Source organism: Gymnoscopelus microlampas, assembly GCF_963454915.1.
Source record: "Gymnoscopelus microlampas genome assembly, chromosome: 12".
Classification (NCBI taxonomy): domain Eukaryota; kingdom Metazoa; phylum Chordata; class Actinopteri; order Myctophiformes; family Myctophidae; genus Gymnoscopelus; species Gymnoscopelus microlampas.
Genome location: NC_139949.1, coordinates 41,905,394 through 41,932,548, shown reverse-complemented (window position 1 = coordinate 41,932,548; position 27,155 = coordinate 41,905,394). Strand labels below are relative to the sequence as shown.

Genomic DNA, 27,155 nt, shown 5'->3' with positions numbered 1-27,155 from the left:
ACATTTTCAAATAGAAATATATATATATGTTTTTTAAATGTTTTGTTCGTATATCATTCTAAAGATATATCTGAACAAAATGTACTATTTAACCCATTGAGACCTGAAGCCGATTCTACATGTCTCCTAAATCTCAACAGTTTTCTGAAAAACGTATGTTTCTATATCAGTGGTGTTCAATCTTTTTCATGTCAAGGACCCCCAAAATGATATGCATTTGGCCGCGGACCCCTATCAAAATATTTTGTTCCAGGGACCCCCCCAGAAGCAAAGATTTGAGTTAAAAATGTTTGCTTTAAAAATATCTATATTCAGAAGATTTGCACACATTTTCACGATTTTTCAAAAATAGCAGATCTACAAGCTCGTAGCGCGGCACTCGGTGCCACGCTACGAGCTTGTATATCTGCTATTTTTGAATAGCCCAAAGTGTAAAATAATGCTTTTTAGCTCAAATCTAAAAATGACACAGTTCCAGGTTAATTCACACCCTGGTGTGACTATGTGACTATTATCATGGCAGACGCCCGAACAGTGTTTGTGCCAAGCTCTGTGCGGATCGGGAGCAACGGTGCGGTGCGCCTCGCCTCGCCGGTCCGGATGGTATGTTTCCGCCACCGTCGGCCCGCCGTCGTCCACCCACCCTCTAGGCAGTTTTAATATAGGGTATAACGGCATTGCAGAGACGATGCAATTACTTTAGGGAGTTCCTTTATAATGGGACAGTCTCAGGATTTGTACAGTAGAGCAGTAGGCGTAGGTTTTTCTCCGCTGTTCGAGCCCCTACATTTAATTTAGATTTTTTTCCCAGACATATCAGTAGGCAGAGAGATCTTCTGATTGTCTGGCTATACGTGAGACTAGCCTGGTAAACCCTCCCTCCGGAAATCTCATTTCCATTTGATTCCAGGAGTCTGGCCTGATCGCCCATTGTGGGGGTTTCTAGTGGAATTACCAACTAACCGAGCCTATCAGCGTCATCGCTCATCGTTCTGTGATTGACAGCAACAGTTGGCCAATCAGGTGGCGAGTACGAGTGAGCCCGAATGGGACCGAGTGCAGCCGACAAAACTGGAACGATCCGCCATTGTTTCTGTGGCCAGTTACACTTTTTACTTTCGGTTTTAAAACGCTCTCAAACTTCTTTTTTGAGGCACGGAATTTACTTTTAAGATATGGTTGCTTGTTTCTCTCACAGAATCTGGCAACACCGAGGACTAGCTTCACGTTGTTCTGCATGAACGGCAGCTCATAAGGGACATTCAGCGCATGTTTGAGTGTCAGGACACTGCAGAATGAGGATTAGTGGAAAAAAAACGAACTTTGGAGCTGCTAAAATAGGTGATTTTTGTTTATCCGCATTACTCCATTATGCCAGTGGAAGGGGTCTCCACAATCGACAACAGGGGCTTCTATGAAAAAAGTCAACTGCCCCTGGTATGTTGGTGAGTGATTAGCGACACATCAAAGCAAACACCTAAAATGACTGGAACTCTCCTTTAACTTCAAGTTCTTACTTACTGTATAAGTCAATTGCGTGTGGTTCAAAAGTTGGGTTAAGTGTACCAATTTGTGGAGATTATCTTGTTATAGAGACAAAATGAGCAAATACATTTCAGAGAGCTTATTTTCTCAGTCTATCCAAAACTTAATGACGTCCAGCTGTGGGAACACATGGCAGACGAAACATTCAGTGCCGGCCGGCCCCCGGCGGCCCATGTATAATGACCTCATCTCTGCACTGCAGCACTCCATTCTGAATACAGACTACCGTAACGGTATAAGCCACGGTTTCTCAAGAGAATCAAGTGATATCTGCTAATCTGTTCATCATCATCACTAAAGTCAAGGTGTTCTCCACTTTAATCCCCCAGTGTCAGGTTTTGAATCGTGCTTGTTAACCCATAAAGGCATGAGGTTCCGATTCTACAAAATGTCTTCTAAATCCTAACAGTATTCTGAAAAAAACTTATGTTTCTATATCAGTGGTGCTCAAACTTTTTCATGTCAAGGACCCCCCAAAATGATATGTATTCGGCCGCCGACCCCCATCTCAAAATATTTTGTTCCAGGGACCCCCCAGATGCAAAGATTTGAGTGAAAAATATTCGCTTTGGGGCGTCCGCTGGCCTAGCGGTCGAGGCGCATACCACATACGCTGGTAATCCAGCATGACAGCGTGTCGCGGGTTCGACTCCCGTTCCCGACGACCTTTGCTGTATGTCTCCCCCCCATCTCTCTCCCCATTTCCTGTCAGCCTACTGTCCTGTCCAAATAAAGGCATAAAAGCCCCAAAAAATATCTTAAAAAAAAAAAAAAAAATCTTCGCTTTAAAACAATATATATTCAAAGATTTGCACATATTTTCACAATCTTTCAAAAATAGCAGATCTACAAGCTCGTAGCGCGGCACTCGGTGCCGCGCTACGAGCTTGTAGATCTGCTATTTTTGAATAGCCCAAAGTATAAAATAATGATTTTGCTTAGCTCAAATCAAAAAGTGACACAGATGCTTTCCAGGTCTCAATGGGTTAAAAATGTGAGAATCACTGCACCTGTAGTACAGTTCCACTTGTTGAGAGCGACAGACAAGAACGGTATATAATATGACACGCGTGTTTCAAGTGTACTCCAGTTTACAAACAGGGATAATCCTGACCTACAGTATACAGCCCTCGTTGGGATTAGGGAAAATGCAATTATAATGTATGTTGTTATGACCAGAGAAGGATGGCATGGTGTACTACAGTGGTTCTCAAACTTCTTCATGTCAAGGACCCCCAAATTGACACTTATTAGCCCACGTACCCCCATTTGAAAAGATAAGCCAGGGACCCCCCATAAGAGTTTTTTTTTTCTTTTCACAGCTCTAGCAGTGATTCTAAATCATTTCAATTTCAAGGACCCCCAGTTTGACATGCATTAGGCTCCGGACTCCCATTTAATGGCATTTCTATCTCAGGGACCCCAGTTTATATTGTAAAATCAATGTTAATTTAACTCTGAGAGTGTCCAAATTAGGATCCATTTGGTTCCATTTGTACACTCTCAGAGTTACAGACCCATAAGGGTCCATTTGGTTCCTAACTATCCATCATTTGGCTGGGGACCCCCTTGGAACTCCCTCAAGGACCCTTGGGGGTCCCCGGACCCCACTTTGAGAACCAATGGTGTAATCAACTGATACCTGTAATACACACAGGAGAGAGAGAGAGACAGATGCCTCAGTGTGGACCTGAGCCACCTTCCACTGCTGTCTTCCATTTGGAGGGCCTCTGAGTTCGACCTCAAAACATCATTCCGTGTGTTTTATTTTCATTTTTATGATGACCCATATCTCCTCTCCCCATCTGATTGGTCAGTAAAAAAAAGCCCACAGGCGAGCTCTTTTATTCCATCTAAATGTTTTTTGGTTTAGGGTTCCATCTAAATTGTATTCTAATTTAATAAAACATGTAATAAAATCGGGATTATAATTGCATTAAGCACTTTCAACCTGGCATACCTATATTGGGCAAGTCATTATAGGTGGAAATATTCACAAAATGGCCACAAAAAAAGTGCATTGCACAATTTCAAAACGCATTGCATTGTGAAAAAAACTGTAAAAAATAAATACGTTATGAGCTTGTAGATCGGCTATTTTCACTAATAATTTTACGACAAAGTATATTAGTGGTTAAATATTTAAAAATATATATCTGGCTGTTTTTGCCGCCATACTCTCATTTATAGACTAGGCCTCGGCGATGCCCATTGGGGACACGTGAACCTTTGGTTATGCAACAATACCCATTGTACTCATTGTCAGAGTACACCCAGAAGATATCCGTTGCATAATAGCTTCAGTACTATGATATCATCATATTGAAGATGTCAGGGATCTCCATAATACAGCAACGGGCATGAAAGGGATACAGACAGACAGTACAGTACTACAGTACCAACGCTAGATATTACAATCAATAAGCTATTTATAAACGGGCAGCGGCAGGCTCTGGAACGACTCAAGTTGGGAACAATGCAAGTTGGTAACAATGTGAGTTGGGAACAATGCGATTTGGGAACGCATACCCCACCCATTTGCATTGGACACACTCGCAGGCACACACAGAGATTCCATGCATTTATGGATAGATTACACAATAAATTAGAATGAGTCTAGTTACTGTGGTATGAGAGCTTCACGTGTCTTACTGTATGTTCTCACAGACACCTGCAACTCTAATAATGTACAAGCTCATAGCGCGGCACCGAGTGCCGTGCTATGAGCTTGTAGATCTGCTATTTTAGAGGAACTAAATATTTGGAGATGGGGGTCGGCGGCCAAATACATATCATTTTGGGGGTCCTTGACATAAAAAATGTTGAGAACCACTGATATAGAAACATGCATTTTTCAGAATACTGTTGGGATTTAGAAGACATTTTGTAGAATCGGCTTCAGGTCTTAACGGGTTAAGCGTCAAACAAACTACTTGATAAAGTACGACACTCAACATCGGTATAAACGAGTACACAGACAGAAATGCCTGAATAATTTAATCATATTTTGGATAGTTAACCGACACCTTTGAAATGTGTGGAGTGTGTGATTGCCAAACGTGATGGAGTGTCACATTGCACGAGTCCTTCACAGAGAGTACTAACCCAACACAAACCCTCATGTTCTGTTTACTCAAGCCTCTCACTCTCTCTAGTCTACTGGATCGGGACGTGTGTGCTCTGCCTGGAGGTTCTTTTCATTTTGGACCACGAAGCCAGCAACGACCAGGAAAGGAACAACATCAGAAACATAAACAGCAGGTGTTTCAAATTTCCTAAATGTTTAGTGAGCAAAGAAACACCTTTGCTTTTTTTCTGACAGATTAAAGTGGCCCCAATAGCTCCTTTTAGATGGCTTTTTAGAAACCCCCCACCTATGACAACAGAGAACAAATTACCCAAAAGAAAGGCCCGGCCCGGGCAACGGAGCTTTTCAAACTATACGCATACCATCTCACCGTTTAGGTTTCAAACAGCGAGAACAAAACAGCTCTGTGACAGTGGGCACAGTGTGGCCAATCTAGATTGGCCACGTGCCAGGCGAGGTCTCTCTCTCTCTGTATTCTTCTTGGCCGAGAAATAAGCATTATTTCTTCCCCTTTGGGGAGTAAGACAGGAAATAGTTCCGATTCCCATCAGTTCACCTGTCATGAAACAGAGAGTAATAGATTTGAATGGCCCATGCGATAACATCCCCACCACCAACCCCCCACCCCCCCAAACCACCTGTCACATTTAACACTGTGTCACTCTAGAAGCACTCGGTGCCCTCTGTTTTAACAGCCTTTGCTGTGACAAACACCCTGTCGTCACCAGCGCTGCTGGCAGGCAGAGAGAGGCGACTGGAGATATCAGCAATGCACCAAAATGAAGAGAAAAAAAAAGCCTGATACAGAGCCTTTTGTGGCTGAGTTGTTGTGTTTACCACAGTTTCACTTTATGGAGCGGCAATGAGCCAAACACCCCTAGAGAATGAACAATAATACAAAACTGGAATGCACCAGAGAGAGTATAGAGCCATATGAAATCCGTGTTAACGGAATCGCGGACGGAATCGCGGAAATGACCAATAAAAATGGAATTGGAATAAAACACGGAATATTGCAGAATTTGGAAAATAAAAAAAAATCGCGGTAAAATATTTTTTTTTATCGTGAATTTTTACAAATCCACGGGACACCACCATTTTGCATGGCCACATCCTACTTTATAAACAGTTAATCCACGTAGAAATAGTCTTAGAAAGACGATAGAAACAATAACACATGGGCGACGCCATTTTGCGCATGCTCAGACCGAATTAGACCGAATTATTTTGGGAACATTTTTGCGTATAACACAACAAGGGCCATGTATGGACTGTTATATCTTGAACATTTATTCATTTCCACTTACCAGACACTTTTTTTATGGTAAAAATGAGCATAAAAAGCAAAATACAGAATTCAGAAATATTAAAATGGAAAAAACAGAATTTGGGAAAAAATAAAACGGAATTGGGAAAAAAATAAAACGGATTTCATATGGCTCTAAGAGAGTAGCTATACCGGTATACTGTAGCTTGACCATGTACTGTACACACAACATCCCCGGTTCGATTCCGGATGGAGGGCCTGTGTTAACGTACATGTCCTTCCGTCTCTCTGCCCTCAGTTTCCTATACAGCGCAGTGGTGTAAAGTACTGTAAGTACATTTACTCAAGTACTGTACTTAAGCACAATTTTGAGGTACTTTTACTTTACTGAGACATTTTGTAGGCTACGGACCCCCATTTAAAGGCATTTATATCTCTGGGACGCCAATTTATAATATTGTAAAATCAATGTTAATTTAACTCTGAAAGTGTACACATTTGTACACTCTCAGAGTTACAGACCCATAAGGGTCCATTTGGTTCTTAACTATCTATCATTTAGCTGGGGACCCCCTGGAACTCTCTCAAGGACCCCTGGGGGTTCCTGGACCGCACTTTGAGAACCAATGGGCTAGACCGCACTCTCGCATCGCATCGTACTTGTTTCTGGGTAATCACGACGGCTTCTCCAACTTGCTGGAGTAGTGAAGGTAACGTGCTATTCCAAGGGTTGATGATGAAGATACTGACATGGAGATGTACTTACTTATATGTGTTCTTTTTAGGCAACTAGATATCACCTGAATTCTCTCCAGGAAATATAGCTGTGTAAACCTTGACTGTATGGAAATGTTTATATCCAGTATGGGTGATTTAATCTAGACGGCAACCTCTCTTCCCTCATGCTTAAATCATACATGGTTTCACGCCAGCGTTACGTGCCGAAAGAAAATAGCAGATGTGCCAAGCTCAAAATGCGCCGCGCTGACCATGCGTTGTTAGCTTGCTGTATAGCTTGTAGATCGGCTATATTGTCGGCTCATGACACCGGCACTCGACCAAGTATAAATCAGGCTGCCGTCCTCCCTCATCCAAAAATAACCTCAACGTATTGCCAACTTTTTTACTTTATTTTCTACTTCTGTTATTGACCATGCTGCTGCTGCTGTAGAAATACACTTTGTGTGAACGTTACGCGTTTGAATGGAACTGTCGATTATTATCCCCCCGCTCCGAGCTGACGAGCTCATCGCGAGTGTTAAATTAAACGGAGCGTGTTTTCTTTGGCACCGCCGCCACCGGCGGCAGCAAGGAAGGCTTCATGGTCTATCTGCACTCCAGTAGTATGTTTCAGATTTACTGGTTCGCATCCAAGCCAAGCTCTTTTATTTACTATATCTTAGAAGAGAGAGAGAGAGAGGGGGGGGGTTGGGGGTCTGAAGCCAGGAGGAACATCTGTGAGCAATTGAAACCAAAGGAGGACATGGGGTCCTCTTCAGACATTCTCCACAGACAGACATTAGGCTACCAATCTTGGCCCCTCTTTCGCTTCAGGGAGTGCGCAAAAGAGGCATTAGAGTTCACGGTAGCTGTGAACCCTGGACCCTCGAGCGCCATTTTTTACACTTTCGGAGTTAACCCATAAAGACCGGGAACGCTTCTGTGTCATTTTTGAGTGGTGCCAACCACTCCTACATTTGACTTTGTCCGTATGTTCGTCCGTCCGTATGTCCGTCCGTATGTTTGAGCACGGCTGATTGGTCAAGTTCACGTGACACGTGACAATATGTTCTCACGCGTCACGTGACAACATATTGTTGCTGATTGCAACACAAGGATGCAACCACTTACACTTTCAAAGGCACCACTCTCTTCACACTGGGTGTGATTTTTTGATTTCTTTGGCTATTCAAAAATAGCAGATATACAAGCTCATAGCGTGGCACCGAGTGCCGTGCTACGAGCTTGTAGATCTGCTATTTTTGAAAAATCTTGAAAATTTGTGCTTTGCTTCTGGGGGGTCCCTAGAACAAAATATTTTGAGATGGGTGTCCACGGCCTCAGGTCTTAATGGGTTAAATTAACCCCCACGGTTTAACTGTGTGGTTTTGACTGCCTCCCAGACGCAGAAAAGTTGGGAGTTGGGAGAAAATATACGTATTGAATATATTTAATAAGTCATCGTTAGATAACAAGGATGATGTCTTTAGCTATAGAGTTGTCAAGATTGCATCTCCCCGGTAAGAGTTACAGAGGCTTGCCTGATGTTACCTATATCCATTTGGCAGCCAATGTTGAGTCAGCTAAAAAAGAGAAAAGAGTAAAAAAAAAAGATTAAGTGTGCCTACATGAGGTAGAAGGGTGAGAGACAGTTTAGACTCGATAAGCCAAGAGTGACAGCAGCATTGTTTACCAGACGGGATAGACATATAGCAAGAGGCTTAACCCTTTAAGACCGGGAACGCATTTCTTTGGCTATATAAAAATAGCAGATATAGAAGCTCATAGCGCGGCACCGAGTACAAATTCACTCAAAAAAACCCTCAAAATTTTACAAATGTCTTGTAAATCCTAACATTTTTTTTTTCCTAAAGTTTTTTTTCATATTTTTTTTACTTATGTTGCTCATTATTATTATCAATGGTTTTCAAACTTTTTGTGTCAAGGACCCCCAAAATAATATGTATTTGTCCGCGGACCCCCTCCCATCTGAAAATATTTTGTTCCGGGGACACGATTTTTGAATAGCCAAAGAAACCTTAAAATGACACACATGCGTTTCCTTCCCGGCCTTAAAGGGTTAAGGAAGGCGAGTCAGACGGAAGAATGGAAGGACAGAAAACTAGTCCATCAAACAGAGCAGGGAAACAGGAAGAATTAACCCTGTTAAAATGCTTTGAAGAGAAGTCGAAACGTGATTTTACCCCCAAAAAATACGAATCGTCTGTTGGAGGATGATTTCTGTGAATTGTGTTTGCAGTTTCCATTGACTCATCGTTTTATAGAAATCCTATAGGTACGCACAGAATGTGGCACAGGCCGTGACTCGACAATCTTGCTGTTTGCCAGCCTTTCAGTTGAGAATAGCCTATAGGGCAGGGGTCTTCAACAGGGGGTCCGGGACCCCTAGGGTCCTCAGAGTTACTACAGGGGGTCCGCCAAATCTTTGTGTGATGGGATTTTTTTTTTACCTTAACCACTTGAACCCTAGCATTCCTTTTCTGAGGAGAACTTTAGCCAAAAAATAGCAGATCTACAAGCTCACAACGCCTCGCGCTGCGAGGCGTTGTGAGCTTGTAGATCTGCTATTTTTTGGCAAAGAGGCGTTTGGTGTAGAGGGAAAAAAAAGAGCAGACCAAGTAAACAAAAACAGTTACATCTGAAACACAATTTTTATACAATATAGAGTAGGGGGTCCCTGCTTCATCTCTCTCTCAGCTAGGGGGTCCTTGGCCTGAAAACGTTGAAGGCCCCTGGTATAGGGAGGAACTTTGTTGTTTATGGTTCCTTTTTCTATTCCTTTTTTTCCAGACCCGGGGGCTGGCCAGTATGAGTCCATGTCACTGACTGACTGACTCACTGACTGACTGACATACTGTACTGTAACTCAGTGGTTCTCAAACTTTTTCATGTCAAGGACCCCCAAATTGACACTTATTAGCCCGCGGACCCCCATTTGAAAAGATATACCAGGGACCCCCATAAGAGAAGATTTTTACCGCTCTAGCTAATTTCAAGGACCCCCAGTTTGACATGCATTAGGCTACGGACCCCCATGTAATGGCATTTCTATCTCTGGGGCCCCAATTTATATTGTAAAATCGATGTTAATGTAACTCTGAGAGTGTACAAATGGAACCAAATGGACCCTAACGGGTCCATTTGGTTCCATTTGTACACTCTCTGATTTGGTTGCTATAAGTGCAAACTATCCATCATTTAGCTGGGTACCCCCTGGAACTCCTTCAAGGACTCCTGGGGGTCCCCGGACCCCACTTTGAGAACCAATGCTGTAACTGACTCACCATATTTGAAACATGCATGTGTGACTGAGTTATCTGTTCCCTAGTCTCACGTTAGCCTGGTAAACCCTCCCTCCGGAAATCTCATTTCCATTTGATTTCAGGAGTGAGTCTGGCCTGATCGCCCATTCTGCAATATTGGCTGTGGGCTGGAGTTGGGCGGGAGTGATACCGTTGACTGACAACCCCTTCAGCCAATGATCGTTGTTCCCCTTCAGCCAATCAGCAGACCTCCAGACTAATGTGACGCAACGGGACTTTTGAGACGGCCATGCCCAAAATAGGTTGCCTTATTCGGATACATGCGTGGCACTCCCCGCCCCTCCCGGTTCTCTGAATTTTTATTTTTAAATAGGCTCTGTCATGATTAATTAACCACATATATAAAGTTATTAAACAACTAAATTCTATCCAAACGAGCTCCATGTCGTTAGCGACGCATCAAAGCAAACACCTAAAATGACTGGAACTCTCCTTTAAGTATTTAAAAAAAGTATTTAATGTGTAAAAAGTATTTCTGCGGTCTACTGGGGCAGCAGTGTGCACAAGACATTTGGTGCTGATCGGTCCAGTGGCTTGCAACATTAGCGCCGGACACACACACACACACACACACACACACACACACACACACACACACACACACACACACAGACCCCCTTGTAGATGGCTAGACACGCCATAAAAACGTGTGTTCGTTCAGGTGCTTTTTATGGCTTAGAAGACAATGTAAAACTCTCTTAGGCTTGTCAGAGCCACAGAACTTATTTTCTGCATGAATAAAAAAAAAGGCCATGGTTAACGAATCACTGGAAATCGTGACGAGGGGACCCACTGCAGACTCACTTTGGGGTTCTAGGACTACAGTACAATCTCTGTGGAACTAATATCAACGATTGGCACAAACCAAAATGTTGCAAACATAATTACTGACTAGATTTGTCATTCCCTGTCCTAGCATAGAACAAAAGTAAATACCTTGAATGCCTGAATAATCCTGCTGGTGATGTTTTTTTTTGTTGTTTTTTTTCCAGACAGCATATGAAATGTATCAGCCTCCTTAACACATCACAGTACAACGACTCAAGAACTTTATATTGTGGTTGTCAGGGTTGCACCATTCAACATGTTTTTTCGGCGTTGCTTTTTTGTCATAATTCCAAGAACGTGTTGTCAGTAAGTTTCAGCCACAAAGTTTTAGCCCACTTCTTCTCCCTTCTTCCTGTGCTGTGTGTGGGTGGGTGATTAAGCGTTTGTTTGTTTGATTTTCCGAGAGACCTGTACGGTAGAAGGTGAGGTTATGTTTTTTTGCCGTTTTTTGGAACGTGAAGAAAAGTGAATGTCAGCGCGTTCAGCAGGGAGCTGAGAGTATATACAGTATATACAGATGTGCCACTTCAAAACTTCACACGTTACTGTTCTTTCCCTGAAAGTGCCCTGAAAATGCATTTTTTCCTCCCTGTTCTGCCCTTAAAAAGGCACTGTTTTGCCCCTGAAAAGAAGTTGTCACTACACACCCCCGTTTTTCCCTTCAACAGACATCCATATACATGAGAACAAAAGAATGTGTGTTGAAGAAGGTGTCAGACTCATTATGAGGCGAAATGTGATTTGAAGAGGTCCTTGACCAGTTGCTCAAATTAATTAGCATCATAAAAGCAGTGATCATCAAAATAATTCAGCATTTTAAATGCCCTTCTTTGTCCCTCTTATTGCCCTGGGAATGCCCTGAAAATGTACTGTCTTGGCGATGGCAGGACATTTGAAGTTTTGAAATGGCACATCTGTAGGAATAGCGTGTATCTCCCGGCCGGTGAAACTGTCTGGTGAAAAGGAGCAGACTGGTATTGTTGTTGACGTGCATCAGAGGAGACACATAGTCACCTACAACCTCCCTAATGAACCCAACAGTAGGGGTCAGCAGTGACAAGGGACCCATTAGTACTGGGAATTGGCATTTATACTAAATTGGGAGAAAAGAGGGAGCAAATGCAAATAACGTATTTTGATAATTAACCCATTGAGACCTGAAGCCGGTTCTACAAGTCTCCTAAATCTCAACAGTATTCTGAAAAACGTATTTTTCTATATCAGTGGTGCTCAATCTTTTTCATGTCAAGGACCCCCAAAATTATATGTATTTGGCCGCGTACCCCCGTCAAAATATCTTGTTCCAGGGACCCCCCAGAAGCAAAGATTTGAGTTAAAAATGTTCGCTTTAAAAATATATATATTCAAAGATTTGCACACATTTTCACAAATTTTCAAAAATAGCAGATTTACAAGCTCGTAGCGCGGCACTCGGTGCCGCGCTACGAGCTTGTATATCTGCTATTTTTGAATAGCCCAAAGTGTAAAATGACATAGATCCATGTCTTAATGGGTTAACAAGAACAAATAGTGATTTAAATGACGCATTTAAGAGACTTGCCGCATAAGTCATGGACAGACAGTAGCAGGGCCATCTTAACATAATTGCATGCAGTGGAATTACAAGGTACTGCGGGCCAGCCAGATATACTGCACTAAGACACTGACAATTAATGGATGTAACGGCAAATGGCTGGAGTGAAGATCCATAATCGGTACCCTTTAAATGTTGTCAGTTAACTATTGGAGACCCATCAATAATTAACGCTAAGCCATGTGCTGCTCTTAATAGGAACCCTAGCCCCTTCCTCCCAGAATGATGGATGCTCGAGTCAGCACACACTTCTTCTTCGCGGCCTCTTACAGATTTTTAAACAACTTGATCTATGCCTTTTTGTATTCGACCAGAAACGGGACTGCACTCTCATGGGACTTTATATCGATATCCAGAGCCTTTCATCCGTATTGGCTGAATGGCTCTCTCCTACCCATCTCTTCCCCCGGCACTTCCTTTCAAGCCCCAATCACTGGATGATTCAGACATTCTTCCCCCCGCCTCGTAACAATACAGTGCTTGCATGTCACATTTAGTGTAGCAGGGTACCTGTCACACCGCTTCAGGTGCGTGTTATCACCCACTGAAATGTGTATTGCTCCGAGCTGCGAACAATAACGCTTTGTGTCTCCGAGCATGGGTGCGTCTGTGATGTGCACACGGCTCCGTCGTGTGTCTTATTTGCATACTAACGGGTCCTGCTACAGTCTTGGCAGCTGAGTGGGGGGGGTATGGAGGCAGTTCACTGCATCGCACTTGATAACCTATTTCGAGCAGCAAAGCGACTCCCGTGGCGCGATTCAAACTCTCACATCCTTGGCAGCACCTGTGTGCAGTTGCCTGTGGAAATAGGATGTTTCGTTTTGGTAAGCACACACGTTTTTTTAGCGGCTTGGCTAATAACCACTAAGTCCTTCCTTTTCGAGTCTTATGAGTTTGGCATGGAGGCCAGGATGTTGGAGAGTGTGGAGAAACTTGAATCGAAAAACCACCAAAGATTCCTCCTCAAGTGCTGAGGTAATCCTTTGATTCCATTAGCGCTATAACTGCAAAATGCATGTGGTGTACGTCCATCCTATACTGCAAGAGGGGTCATTCTTTGCACTCTGATTTCACTCACCCACCATTATCACCATCATCTCTCCAGGAGGACGATAATAAGATATCTGCAGGACCAAGTTTCAGGAAAAGCTGCGTGTCAGTCATTTTGTGCTCACCGACGCACGCAGACACAGGAAGAGACGGGAATGATTTACAATAGCCTGTGCCGTGCATTGCTGTGGGCGGGGGGTACAAACACCAGCATTAGTGGGGCTTTTCTCTTTAGGCTTTTGAGAGTGAAATGAGCCGCGTTCTGGTCTAGACAGTAATATCCGTGAGTTACTTAATCAGACCACATCAAAATGAAATACCTGGCTGCACTCAGCCCGGACCAGGATACATTTCAAAAATGTTTCTCTGATCTGATTACCAGTTGCTCTTTCAGAGTACAGATGGACGTTATCTAATTACCATAATATACTTCAGGTGGGTGGAAGTGGTGAAAAATAGATTTATTAGCTCAGGTTTCACACGAGGCTCTGTTCTAATGAGCCGTAGCAAACTGGAAACCGCACCCTTTCTTCCGGCCCTTTCTAGCTAACACTTTTCGGGGGCATGTTAGTAAACACCTTCTGAGGTGGTTGAATAGACTGTACAGTATGTCAGACAGTTGACCGGGGTCCCCCAGGGGTCTAGCTGTACACGGTCTGGGCATCTACAAAGCTTGTAGATCTGCTATTTTCGCAGAATGTTCGCGCCCAGAGTAGTAGGGACGCCAGTGGTTCATGTGGTTTTAAATGTCAAGTGGTTTTAATAAGAGGCCGGCCCGCAATCTTGATTGCACATTGACGATGGCCACTACTTGGCAGCATCGAGAACATAACATTTGGTGGGAGAATATTTTTATCAACATTCTGATGTGCAGCAACAACAAAACAACCTCTTTTAACCCATTGAGACCTGAAGCCGATTCTACATGTCTCCTAAATCTCAACAGTATTCTGAAAAATGTATGTTTCTATATCAGTGGTGCTCAATGTTTTTCATGTCAAGGACCCCCAATGTATTTGGCCGCGGACCCCCATCAAAATATTTTGTTCCAGGGACCCCCAGAAGCAACGATTTGAGTTAAAAACGTTTGCTTTAAAAAATATATATATTCAAAGATTTGCACACATTTTCACGATTATTCAAAAATAGCAGATCTACAAGCTCATATGAGCTTGTATATCTGCTATTTTTGAATAGCCCAAAGTGTAAAATAATGCTTTTTAGCTCAAATCTAAAAATGACACAGTTCCAGGTCTTAATGGGTTAACCCTCAACAACATCCTCACTGTGCGAGGGACAGAGTAGAAAGCGACTGTCGACATTATTAGCATTCATATTTGCAAATACAATAACAGTTAGTTTTTTTTCCCCCCCACTGCTTCCCTGTCCAAGTGAATGAACAAAATATTTATTGAATTCAAATCGACTGTCAAAAGCAATAATCTCCCAATGTTCATTACTCACTCTTTCAAAGTCAATAACGTGGAAAATGAGAAAGGCGGATAATGCAGTTTAAATAGAGCGCAATCTGGAACACTCCCCCTAACATCTGTTGCAAGTTGCCATACACAACTTCATTCACATCCCGTCATCCTGTCAATAATACTGAGACCTATAAGGCCAAAACGTCTGAATCAATGAGGAATGGCTGCATCATCATCCATGCAATATTCTATCCATGCCATCAAATACTTATTTAGTTTTTTTTACCCCCGGATAATATGAACGCTGCACAGTGCACACCAATAATTCACTCTTATGCTGAAATAATGAACACGCTTTATTGTCAATGTCAACCCTCGCACAGTGGTGGAAAGTAACTAAGTTCATTTACTTAAGTACTGTACTTAAGTACAATTTTGAGGTTTTTGTACTTTACTTGAGTTCCAATACTTTTACTTCTACTCCACTACATCTCAGAGGCAAATATTGTACTTTTACTCCACTACAACTATTTGAAAACTTTAGTTACTAGTTACTTTGCAGACATAAGTTATGATATTACAAAACACACATTAACCACTTTCGCCTTATTTTATACATAGGCTATTTGAAAATAGCAGATCTACAAGCTCACAACGCGTCACGATGCGACACGTTGTGAGCTTGTAGATCTGCTATTTTCAAACATTTTAGTACTTTTACTTTTGGTACTGAAGTATATTTTAATGCCAATACTTTTGTACTTTTACTCAAGTACATTTTTAAATCCGGACTTTTACTTGTAACAGAGTGTTTCTACATTGCATTATTGATACTTTTACTTAAGTACAAAATGTGAGTACTTTTTCCACCACTGCCCTCGCAAAGAGATGCACAGCTTGACTAAAGCAAAGACGTACAGGCGCTAAGACCGTACGACGTTGTGTCTCTGAATCCAAATGATTATCATGACCTTAGAGCAGGCTGGGGTCTTCTCAACAGGGGGTCCGGGACCCCTAGGGGGTCCTCAGAGTTACTACAGGGGGGTCGCCAAATCTTTGTGTGATAGGAACTTTATTTTTATTTTTACATTAACCACTTGAACCCTAGCATACAGTATACCTATCCTGAGGGGAACATTAGCCGAAAATAGCAGATCTACAAGCTCACAACACGTCTGCGCCACGCTGTGAGCTATTCGGCTATTTTCGGCGAAGAGGTTTGGTGTACATGGGGGTCCCTGCTTCATCTCTCTCTCTCAGCTAGGGGGGCCCTTGGCCTGAAAAACGTTGAAGGCCCCTGTGACCCCGAACATTGGTTTTCAAACTTTTTGTGCCCAAGGCACACCAACAGTTTGTTATCATAGTGAATAATTATCAACCTTTTTCTAAAATGAATAAATACATGTTGGCCTATTATGGCGGTGTGCCCAAAAATGGGATGGCCGGCAGGTTGAAAAACATATAATTTATATTTTGAGGGTATAATTTGCCTCTGTATTGGGAAATGAGTCCACAGAAACGACACAAAAGCAGCGTTTTGTATATATTGCAATAATAATGAGCAATAATTATGTGGTTGTCACAAAATCCCACTGTTTGGGAAACCAATTGTTCCTAATAAACTCCCAACGTTGCAAAGTATGCCTTGGTTTATACGACACTGTGCCGGACAAAGTTTAGTTTTTTTTCATGATTTTAGGGTCTTTGTGGTGGGGGGGGTACGCATGCATGGCCACCCTGCTCACTTTTCGCTTCTTTATGCTCTTGAACGCCAAAATGACGACCCCCATCGCTTTGCTCTGATGCATACTCTGGCTCGCCCCAAAAGCAAGACGCCTGGTGGCGTTTTCTGCAAAGATAAAATCCTGGTTGCATTAATCTCCATCTCACTACACATGGAGGATATTTATCTAGCCCTGGCTGAGCAATGGAAGCAATAGGGGGGATATATATATGCAGTGAAAACACATTTCTTTTCTAACATTGGAACAAGCCTCTTGCAGTGAATCCCTTCATGGAATGCATTAACCCATTAAGACCTGGGACGCATCCGTGTCATTTTTAGATTTGAGCTAAAAAGCATTATTTTACACTTTGGCTATTCAAAAATGAGCTTGTAGATCTGCTATTTTTGAAAAATCGTGAAAACGTGTGCAATTCTTTGAATATATATTATTTTAAAGCGAACATTTTTAACTCAAATCTTTGCTTCTGGCAGTCCGTGGAACTAAATATTTTGAGATGGGGGTCGGCGGCCAAATACATATAATTTTGGGGGTCCTTGACATGAAAAAGACTGAGCACCACTGACATAGAAACATGCGTTGTAGAATCGGCTTCAGGTCTTAATGCATTAAAAAGCACTCTGACGCTTTCATTACTCAAGTTCATAGTCAAGACACAGCTTCGTGTTCTCTTGCACCTGACAAAGAGAGCTGCCTGAGTAGATGCTGAGTAGATGCTGCCCCGCACGTTCTTTTCATCCACGCATACTATACAGTACTGTCAAATCCCATGTTTATCACCAGGAACGCTGGGCACCTCACACTAATTTAGGATTGCAATTATCAATAATATTATTTTACTATTACTTTTTCAATTAGTCGAATAATCAAGAAGTGTGTTTTTTATATAAAAATCACACCCTGTGTGAAGAGAGTGGTGCCTTTGATGAGCCCCGTATTGATGTTGTCATCAATGTTTGTTTATTGGACATACATACATACGGACGGACACACAGACAAAGTCAGATATAGGAGTGGTTGGCACCACTCAAAAAAAGATTGTGTATATCAACAAATCCATTAGCCACTATAGTTCATCTCACGACATTGTCAGGAAAAAAAAGAGAGCTTGTAGATCTTCACATTACATATTTTTTTAAATATTCACATATAAGGATTGATTATTAATCGCTTATTTTATTAAATTATCGATTATCAATTATTTTTTCTGATCAATTAACCCATTAAGACCTGGAACGCATCTGTGTCACTTTAGATTTCTTTGGCTATTCAAAAATAGCAGATCTACAAGCTCATAGCGCGGCACCGAGTGCCACGCTATGAGCTTGTAGATCTGCTATTTTTGAAAAATCTTGAAAAAAAAAAGTTTTGATTTTTTTTTTTAAACTGTTAGGATTTAGATTTTTTTTTGCAACCTACTCCATTCAGTCCAAACGGTGCCATCATGCCTTAGTCTCCATCATCGCCCACAGTCAGCCTCTTGTTATGGTGATCACACTGTTGCTGTGATGGCGGAGGAGTAATTATACTGGTGAAAATAGTAATTTTGATGGCGCTGTTCCTGGCAATTAATTGTAAAAAATTATCAAAGAAGGTAAACACTCGGGTGTGATTTTGCTACTTGTTCTCATGAAAAACGCCTGATTACAGCGCACAGGTTTTTCAAAGCGCGGGCCGTGGCCCCCGCAGGGAGGGGGGGGGGGGGGGGGGCAATTGGAAAGGAACTGGAGGGGAAAATGAAAATAAATACATGAAATCATACAAAATGATACATAAACAAATGCATTTCTATTCAAATTCAATTCAGACATTTAGGCTGAAAGGATAACGCCCTGGGGATTTGTTTCCATTGTGGTCCTATGTATTCAATTCATCAACATAGCATAAAAAAATCACACCCAGTGTGAAGTGGGCGGTTTCTTGCTAGCTAATCACAATACTGGGCTAATACTGGGCTCACAGTGATGGAAGTGATTCACTTAAAAAAAAACATAAATGTGTTTTTTTTTTTAAGTGTGTGCGCGTATTTATAGGGCTATGCACATGTGTCATGTGTTTCTAGCCAATCACAGTCCTGACTAGAGTCATGGTGGCCAATCACGGTGCAGGGTTAGGGGGGTACACTGGTGGGTGGCCAATCACAGCGCGGGGTTGGGGGGTGCAAATTCCAAACCTCACTTATAGGGGCGGTTGCACCGCCCAAAAATAACACAATAATATTATGATACAAAAACACTATTATGTACAAAGGAGAAAAAGGAATTCATACGTTTATTGTGCCAGTTTAACAACTTTCAACCTGTCCTCCCTATTATGGGCATGTCATTATGGACATGCCCAAAATCAAACTTTTTAAAACAATTTGCAAACATATCAGAGCTACACAAGCTAAATAAATAAAGTATATGCGGTTTAAGTGGATATAAGACCAATGAACTCTTTTGGCATAAAATAACATGACTTTCCAGTAAATTATCTCTCTCTCTCAGCAGACCTTTGCTCACCTCTCCCCCGCAAAGTGCTTGAATGCTGCCAGGGCACGATGACCACTTAGGAGGAGGGAGGGGTGACAGCCCAAAGCACGTGTTTTTGTTTGGGCAGATAAATACGTTTGGTCTTTTTTGTTTTGTTGCGTGTGCAGGGCCTTTTTTTACGCTAATGCAAATTGGTCTATTGCGCAATTAACCGGCCATTGAAGGGAGGGTGAATGAGGAAGTTGCTCGAGTGCTCTAGGAAATGGCGTGTGGGATGATGATGATGTTTGTATTCGGGCTCTAAATTGGCCTCCCCTCTTCCTGTCTCCGGCACAGAGTCCACCTTCTCTTCTCCTGGGACCACGGGCTTCCAAGGCATTTTCTGAATACATTTTACCCAATAAAAAAAAAGACAGAGAAGGTCATAGCATAACAGCAGTTACCTTTAGTCCCGTTTTATGCTTCAGTTCTTCGAAAATAGAGACAAGCTCAGACAAATATTTGAATCGTCTGTCATCTGTTCTGCTAAGCTGCGGCTTTGATTAACTCGGGTTTCCAGTTAGGACTTACCGTATGTGTGACTGTAAAGGCCAAACGGAAGTGGAAGCTATATTTTCTAAGCATTTTTCAGCGCTTTCGATGTACAGACTGTTAGTATAGGGCATTGGTTCTCAAAGTTGGGTCCGGGGACCCCCAGGGGTACTTTAGTGGGATACCAGGGGGTCCCTAGCTAAATGATTTATAGGAACCAAATGGACCCCATGGTCTGTAACTCTGAGAGTGTACAAATGTAACCAAATGGACCCTAACGGGTCCATTTGGTTACATTTGTACACTCTCAGAGTTAAATTAACATTGATTTTACAATATGAATTGGGGTTCCAGAGATAGAAATGCCATTAAATGGGGGTTACAATGATTGAGAATCACTATAGAGCCGTAAAAATCTTCTCTTATGGGGGTCCCTGGCTTATCTTTTCAAATGGGGGTCCGCGGTCTAATAAGTGTCAATTTGGGGGTCCTTGACATGAAAAAGTTTGAGTACCACTGGTATAGGGGAAGGATTAGAATATTTTGTGAGCCCAACAGTTTGTCTCGAGAGAGACTACCAAAATAGGGATGCCAATGGTTAGTATAGCCTTTCCAGCATGCACATATAACAACTAAACAAATTGCAAAACAAATTCATCGCTAGAATACACCATTATGATAAATTATACCAGCATTAGCTTTCTGGACCATTTGATTATGTTAATGTCACTGTATAATGTTCACAATTACCAGTTTGGTAACGCAGACGGAACGCATGAAGGCAAAGCCATAATAAAGCCGGATATTAGATGTATTCATTTATTTTTTTGCATCGTATGGATGGAGTCCAGATTATATGAGGCATGACCTCAGTGTTGAATGGGTGTGAGGTAACCTGAGATGATGATGGGGCTAATCTCTTAAGCCAGCACAAATTCAATTACTCGCGGGCAAACAAAAACCGCTTTGGCGCTGCAGAGATTTAACATTTGCAGAATCTGTACAATCGAGCACTCTTCCTATAGATGAAAAGCACACACCGCCTCTTCATGTCTGTTTCCCTTGCCCTTGGTTTGGCGTGTTGTTGTATAATCCCAACAATACAGTTTATTACCTTCTTTGGATAAGAGGAGCTTAACATTCCAAATCATCTTAACCTATTAAGACCTGGAATTGTGTCATTTTTAGATTTGAGCTAAAAAGCATTATTTTACACTTTGGGCTATTCAAAAATAGCAGATATACAAGCTCGTAGCGCGGCACCGAGTGCCGCGCTACGAGCTTGTACATCTGCTATTTTTGAAAAATCGTGAAAATGTGTGCAAATATTTGAATATATATATATATTTAAAGCGAACATTTTTAACTCAAATCTTTGCCTCTGGGGGGTCCCTGGAACAAAATATTTTGATGGGGGTCCGTGGCCAAATACATATCATTTTGGGGGTCCTTGACATGAAAAAGATTGAGCACCACTGATATAGAAACATACGTTTTTCAGAATACTGTTGAGATTTAGGAGACATGTAGAATCGGCTTCAGGTCTCAATGGGTTAATTATACGCCACAGTGGTGATTGTGAAGGACGGGTATAAAATGGAGACACTGCAGTCTCTCTCTCTCTGTTTTAGGTCATCTGATGATGATGTTCGGAATCAACTCTTATTGTCACCTCGCATGATTGCAGGTGCAGAGGAGTGGGTGGCATTCTCTTTTGTGTGCGAGCTCTCAGCATTGCGGTTGCAGGAAGATTAGAATATAAGGGAGAGAGAGAGACGAGAGAAGAAAGGAAACACGGATCACAGAAACAGAAATAGCAGGCAGGCACTGTTAAATCAAACATACGAGGTTCAATATACATACAGTGCGTGATTAACCCATTAAGACCTGGAACTGTGTCATTTTTAGATTTGAGCTAAAAAGCATTATTTTACACTTTGGGCTATTCAAAAATAGCAGATATACAAGCTCATAGCGCGGCACCGAGTGCCGCGCTACGAGCTTGTAGATCTGCTATTTTTGAAAAATCGTGAAAATGTGTGCAAATCTTTGAATATATATATTTCTAAAGCGAACATTTTTAACTCAAATTTTTGCTTCTGGGGGGTCCCTGGAACAACATATTTTGATGGAGGTCCTCGGCCAAATATATATAATTTTGGGGGTCCTTGACATGAAAAAGATTGAGCACCATTGATATAGAAACATACGTTTTTCAGAATACTGTTGAGATTTAGGAGACATGTAGAATCGGCATCAGGTCTCAATGGGTTAAAAATGAGCAATGGATAGATAGCATTACAGAAGGCAGGTCTAATGCAGGTGGAAAATATGATATAGTCCAGCATATAAGAAAGCAGCAGGCCTATATCACAGTTTCATGTGCATGGCTAAAGTGACATGGTTAAAGAAAGAGATATCGTCAATGTATTTTTACTCAGGTCCTGTGTTTAAACCACTTAACCCATTAAGGCCTGAGGTTCCGATTCTACAAAATGTCTTCTAAATCCTAACAGTTTTTTGAAAAAGAAAACCTATGTTGCTACATCAGTGGTTCTCAAACTTTTTCATGTCAAGGACCCCCAATGATTTGTATGTGGCCGCGGACCCCCCCATCTCAAAATATTTTGTTCCAGGGACCCCCCAGAAGCAAAGATAGTAATTACAAATGTTGGCTTTAAAAAAATGTATATTCAAAGATTTGCACACATTTTCAAAAATGTTCAAAAAAATAGCAGATCTACAAGCTCATAGCGCGGCACTCGGTGCCGCGCTATGAGCTTGTATATCTGCTATTTTTGAATAGCCAAAAAAAAACTTAAAATGACACACGGATGCGTTCCTGGTCTAAATGGGTTAAAACTACCTACTTCATTGACTGGCATCCCCCAGGGCTCTATACTAAGCACGCTCCTTTTTTCCCCCTCTACACCAAAACACTTTGCGGAAAATAACTAAATATCTACAAGCTCACAACACGTTGCGTTGCGAGGCGTTGTGAGCTTGTATATCTGCTATTTTCTCCAAACGTTCACCCCAGAATAGGGATGCTATGGCTTCATGTGGTTAACACATTGACTGCCTGAATTATTTTCACTGCCTATTGTTATTCATGCCAGAGATTTTTCAATGAAAAAAAAAAAGTACTCAGGAGCCGAGATACAAAATTTTTAAGTTTTAAGTTAACAAGGAAGTGGATGAGAGTAAAGATCTTCGAAAATTCATATCTCCTTGGTCTTTGGGTCAAATAAAAAGTAAAAACAAGTAAAAAAAATAAAATATATATATATTTTTTTTTTGGAAAAAATATTTTTTTGCTAAAAACTCAATCTTGGCAGGCAATGTGTTAAGTGCTGACTACCAACTTAGTGTGTGATACTGTAGGTGTTTTATTTCTACTAGCAGTATGTCGGTTTCCTCAGTCGTTGTTGTAACTTGCCCGACTGGTCTGTGGATGACACTGGGTGAAAAGCAATGATTTTGGGAGGGTATCCCTCAGGCATACCCCTGATACTTAAGGGAGTATGTGTGTGTATGCTGCCCTCATTCATTAATGTACCACCTCCCACATACCTCCCACATATTCAGGTGTATGTACCATTTCTGAGACCTTCATTTGCATGTCTGCCAGCAAGGACCTCACACACCCACCCCTCCCACCCCTCTCACCCTTCCACCCCAACCACTTCTGAGCATGTGCAGAAAACTACATTTGATTGGAAGCTGTGGCTTATAACCCCACCCACCCACCCCACATTCTGCATGCTAATTCTTGTATAAACCCCCTAGTTTATACCCCCCCCCCCTCAGTGGGAAGGGTGGTTTAAAGCCCCCCCCCCCCCCCAGGGGCTGTGGCTTGTCCCCCCCCCCCCCCCACCCCCAATGGGAGGGGTGGTTTATAGTTCCCCCCCACTACCTGCACTAATTTATATATATATATATATATATATATATATATATATATATATATATATATATATCCACACACACAAACAATATAGAAAAACACATAGGCAGAACTCATGTAATTATGTTTATTGATCAAGAAAAATAAATGTATACAAAACAATGGAACAGGAGCACACAGATAAGGTAAACTGTTTCAAAGAAAAGTATTTTGTTCCAGGGACCCAGAAGCAAAGATTTGAGTTAAAAATGTTCACTCTAAAAATATATATATTCAAATATTCTGAATCAGAATCAGGTTTATTGTCACATCACAGGTTTAATTAAAAAAAGTGGGTGAAATTTGTGTCTATATACTCACACTAGTACCTGAGATAAGATATGTGCATGAACATAGCAGCAATGTATACTGTGCATGATATACTTATGGACGTTAGTTAAGGTGCTTGGAAAAAAAAGTTAAAAGTCAGTGCGTTATACACAGGATTACGGTGCAAAATGTCAGTGTGTGTCGACCGCATAATCCACATAGACTGACATATAGTCAGCAAGTAGTGACATGAAGAAGAGCAAAGAAAAATAGCGGGAAAAGGAAAACAAAGTCACTTGTAGGCTACTCATGTAATCCACGGTGGCTGGGTCCAAGGAAGAGCTAAATCCAAGTCATGTGTCCCTGGTATAATCCACAGGAAGAAATACAGAAAATAAAGAAATATATTTTGTTCCAGGGACCCCAGAAGCAAAGATTTGAGTTAAAATGTTTGCACTAAAAACATAGTCCTCAAGCTCTTTGTCGTCAAGCATTGGGTCCTGGAGAACACAGCGTTTGGTACAAGGTCCTGGAGATGATCTTGTGAACTTCTTCCTGCTGGAGGGCTGAAGATCCAAAATGGAAGTCCATCTTTGGAGTTGCTCTGTGTCCTTTTTGGAGATGATCTCCTGAACTTTGGACTGCTGGAGGGCTGAAGATCCAAAATGGCAGTCCTTGAAGCCTTGAAGAAAAACAGAAGAAGAAAAAAAGAATTACAATTAAACCACAAAACCACTGAAACCGGAACACAACAATGTTAATACAATTACCACACTCTACCACACTACTGTGTGTGTGTGTGTGTGTGTGTGTGTGTGTGTGTGTGTGTGTGTGTGTGTGTGTGTGTGTGTGTGTGTGTGTGTGTGTGTGTGTGTGTGTGTGTGTGTGTGTGTGTGTGTATTGCCTGCTGACTGTCTGCTGAATCTTCTGCTGAAAACCAAGCCATTGTCCTGCAAATTGCAATTTATTCTGGAGATTACCTGTTAAAACTCCGAAAGGTCCTCACACATGTACCGCTGGGTGCCAACAACTGTAAAATAATATAACAGCAATTACAACTCAGAAAACTTCAACTGAAACAGGAGTGCACAAAAAAAAGTTAAATGAAGAGTGTGGGTGTGTAGTACCTTATAAAACTTCCTCGTCAACAGTGGGGAAATCAATGGAATTCTCCCTGCAAATATCATTTTAGGGGTTAGTGGGATGAAGCAATGCTTTGCCATTGTATTCAATATAGCCACAGTAAAGACAAACTACAAAGCAATCCAACTTTAGTTACTAAAATGTATAAAGTCTGTGTATTTTACTATACTGCATTATGCTGACAAATTAAATCATGGCATATGAATTGACTAGCTACTTGACTAGGCCACATGTTTTAAAACAATCTGAACTCATACAGGTAAAGGAACACTAGCCTACAACTGATCAAACAGACTGTAGAGAACTGATCAAAGTAAATACAATAAACAGTATAGCCTACTAATGATTTACAATTAGATAAAATAGCAGCTTACCATTTACAAAGCTAGTCCAAAAACACCAACAGGCCAGCAGTACATGGTTGAGAAGAATGAATTCACCCAACCGCCCAAACAGTTCAAATGTTTGAAAACTCTGTTTGGACACATCTGATTGGATAGACACAAATGTTCCCCTCCCCACCATTTGAATGTGCATGTTAAATGTTGGCAGTCAGAGAGAGAGAGAGAGAGAGAGAGAGAGAAAGATTGGAAATAAACTATTTACTTAGTTTAGTTAGTTTTAACAAGTTAAACGTTACTATGTAGAGGTACTAATGCTTTGCACTAAACAACAAGCACAAAAAAAGAACTGACATTTTATACTTAAGTAAAAGTATCAATAGTGTAATGTAGAAATGCTCTTACTTGTTACAAGAAAAGTCCATTACATTTTGTTCTTTTGAGCACTACTGGGCCTAGACTAGAAAACAAACTAAATAGTTTATTAACCACATGACTGGTGGTAACCTGTATTTTTGGCAGTGATGGCAGAAGTACTCAGTTATTTTATTTAAATAAAAGTAGCAATACCACAATATAAAAATACAAACAAAATATAAACATAATAAAACAAGTAAAAGGCCTGTGTTCAAAATGTTACTTGAGTAAAAGTTTAAAAAAAGTATTGGCATCAAAATATACTTAAAGTACCAAAAGTGAAAGTATTAAAATGTTTGAAAATGGCAGATCTACAAGCTTGTAGATTGGCTATTTTCAAATAGCCTATGTATAAAATAGGGCTAAAGTGGTTAATATGGTGATAGAGGTGGAGCTCCTATTGTCTGAGAGACCTGAGACAATAGGGCCACTGAACCCATCAACACCTTTCATAAATGTTGTGCCTGCATGTAAATCTCTACCCCCCAAAATACACACGAAAACACACATAAAGTAAGCCTTGTTTGTGATATAATTTTAACCATTTAATGACCCTTAAACGTACTTGGTAAAAGTACAAAAGTATTGGTATCAAAATGTGTTCAAGTACTAAAATGTTTGAAAATAGCCGATCTACAAGCTCACAACACGACGCGTTGTGAGCTTGTAGATCGGCTATTTTCAAATAGCCTAGGTATAAAATAAGGCTAAAGTGGTTAATGTATGTTTTATAATGTAATCATTTATATCTGCAAAGTAACTAGTAGCTAAAGTTTTCAAATAATTGTAGTGGAGTAAAAGTACAATATTTGCCCCAAGACTGCACTCTGATCTCTCTGTGTGTGTGTGTGTGTGTGTGTGTGTGTGTGTGTGTGTGTGTGTGTGTGTGTGTGTGTGTGTGTGTGTGTGTGTGTGTGTGTGTGTGTGTGTGTGTGTGTGTGTGTGTGTGTGTGTGTGTGTGTGTGTGTGTGTGTGTGTGTGTGTGTGTGTGTGTTTGTGTCATGCTTTATTAGTATGTCCTTTCTGTAAACTAACACTGCTCACCTATGCAAGACCTAAGAACACATTTTTTTTTTTTAAATATTTGTATTAGCTTTTCCTTGAATGTCACAATGCAACTTTGGTTCACTGTTTCTCTCTCTCTCTCTCTCTCTCTCTCTCTCTCTCTCTCTCTCTCTCTCTCTCTCTCTCTCTCTCTCTCTCTCTCTCTCTCTCTCTCTCTCTCTCTCTCTCTCTCTGAGCCCCCCCCCCACTCTGAACCCCACACCTCCCATTGTTTGAACAAACCTCTAATTTACATATGTAAGGGAGATTCCCTAGCAGAGAAAAGAGAGACGCATATCCAGGTATCTTAAAGGCATTTTTAGGTAAACAGTCCTCTCCCGCATTCATTGAAATACTTCCACCAATCATTTATGTTTGGTG

At 41.4% G+C, this 27,155-nt stretch overlaps 1 protein-coding gene and 1 long non-coding RNA gene across 3 annotated transcripts in view; one reads left to right on the top strand and one right to left on the bottom strand.

Moving 5' to 3' along the window:
• ncam1a (neural cell adhesion molecule 1a) overlaps positions 1 to 27,155 on the top strand; it is a 442,425-nt gene that overhangs the window by 66,628 nt on the left and 348,642 nt on the right. The window lies entirely within an intron of this gene.
• On the bottom strand, positions 23,823 to 25,471 carry LOC311056601. The gene is made up of 4 exons (XR_014601895.1): positions 25,347 to 25,471; positions 24,957 to 25,003; positions 24,810 to 24,859; positions 23,823 to 24,511 (listed from the first exon to the last, which is right to left on the bottom strand). It is a non-coding gene; the product is annotated as an uncharacterized lncRNA (long non-coding RNA).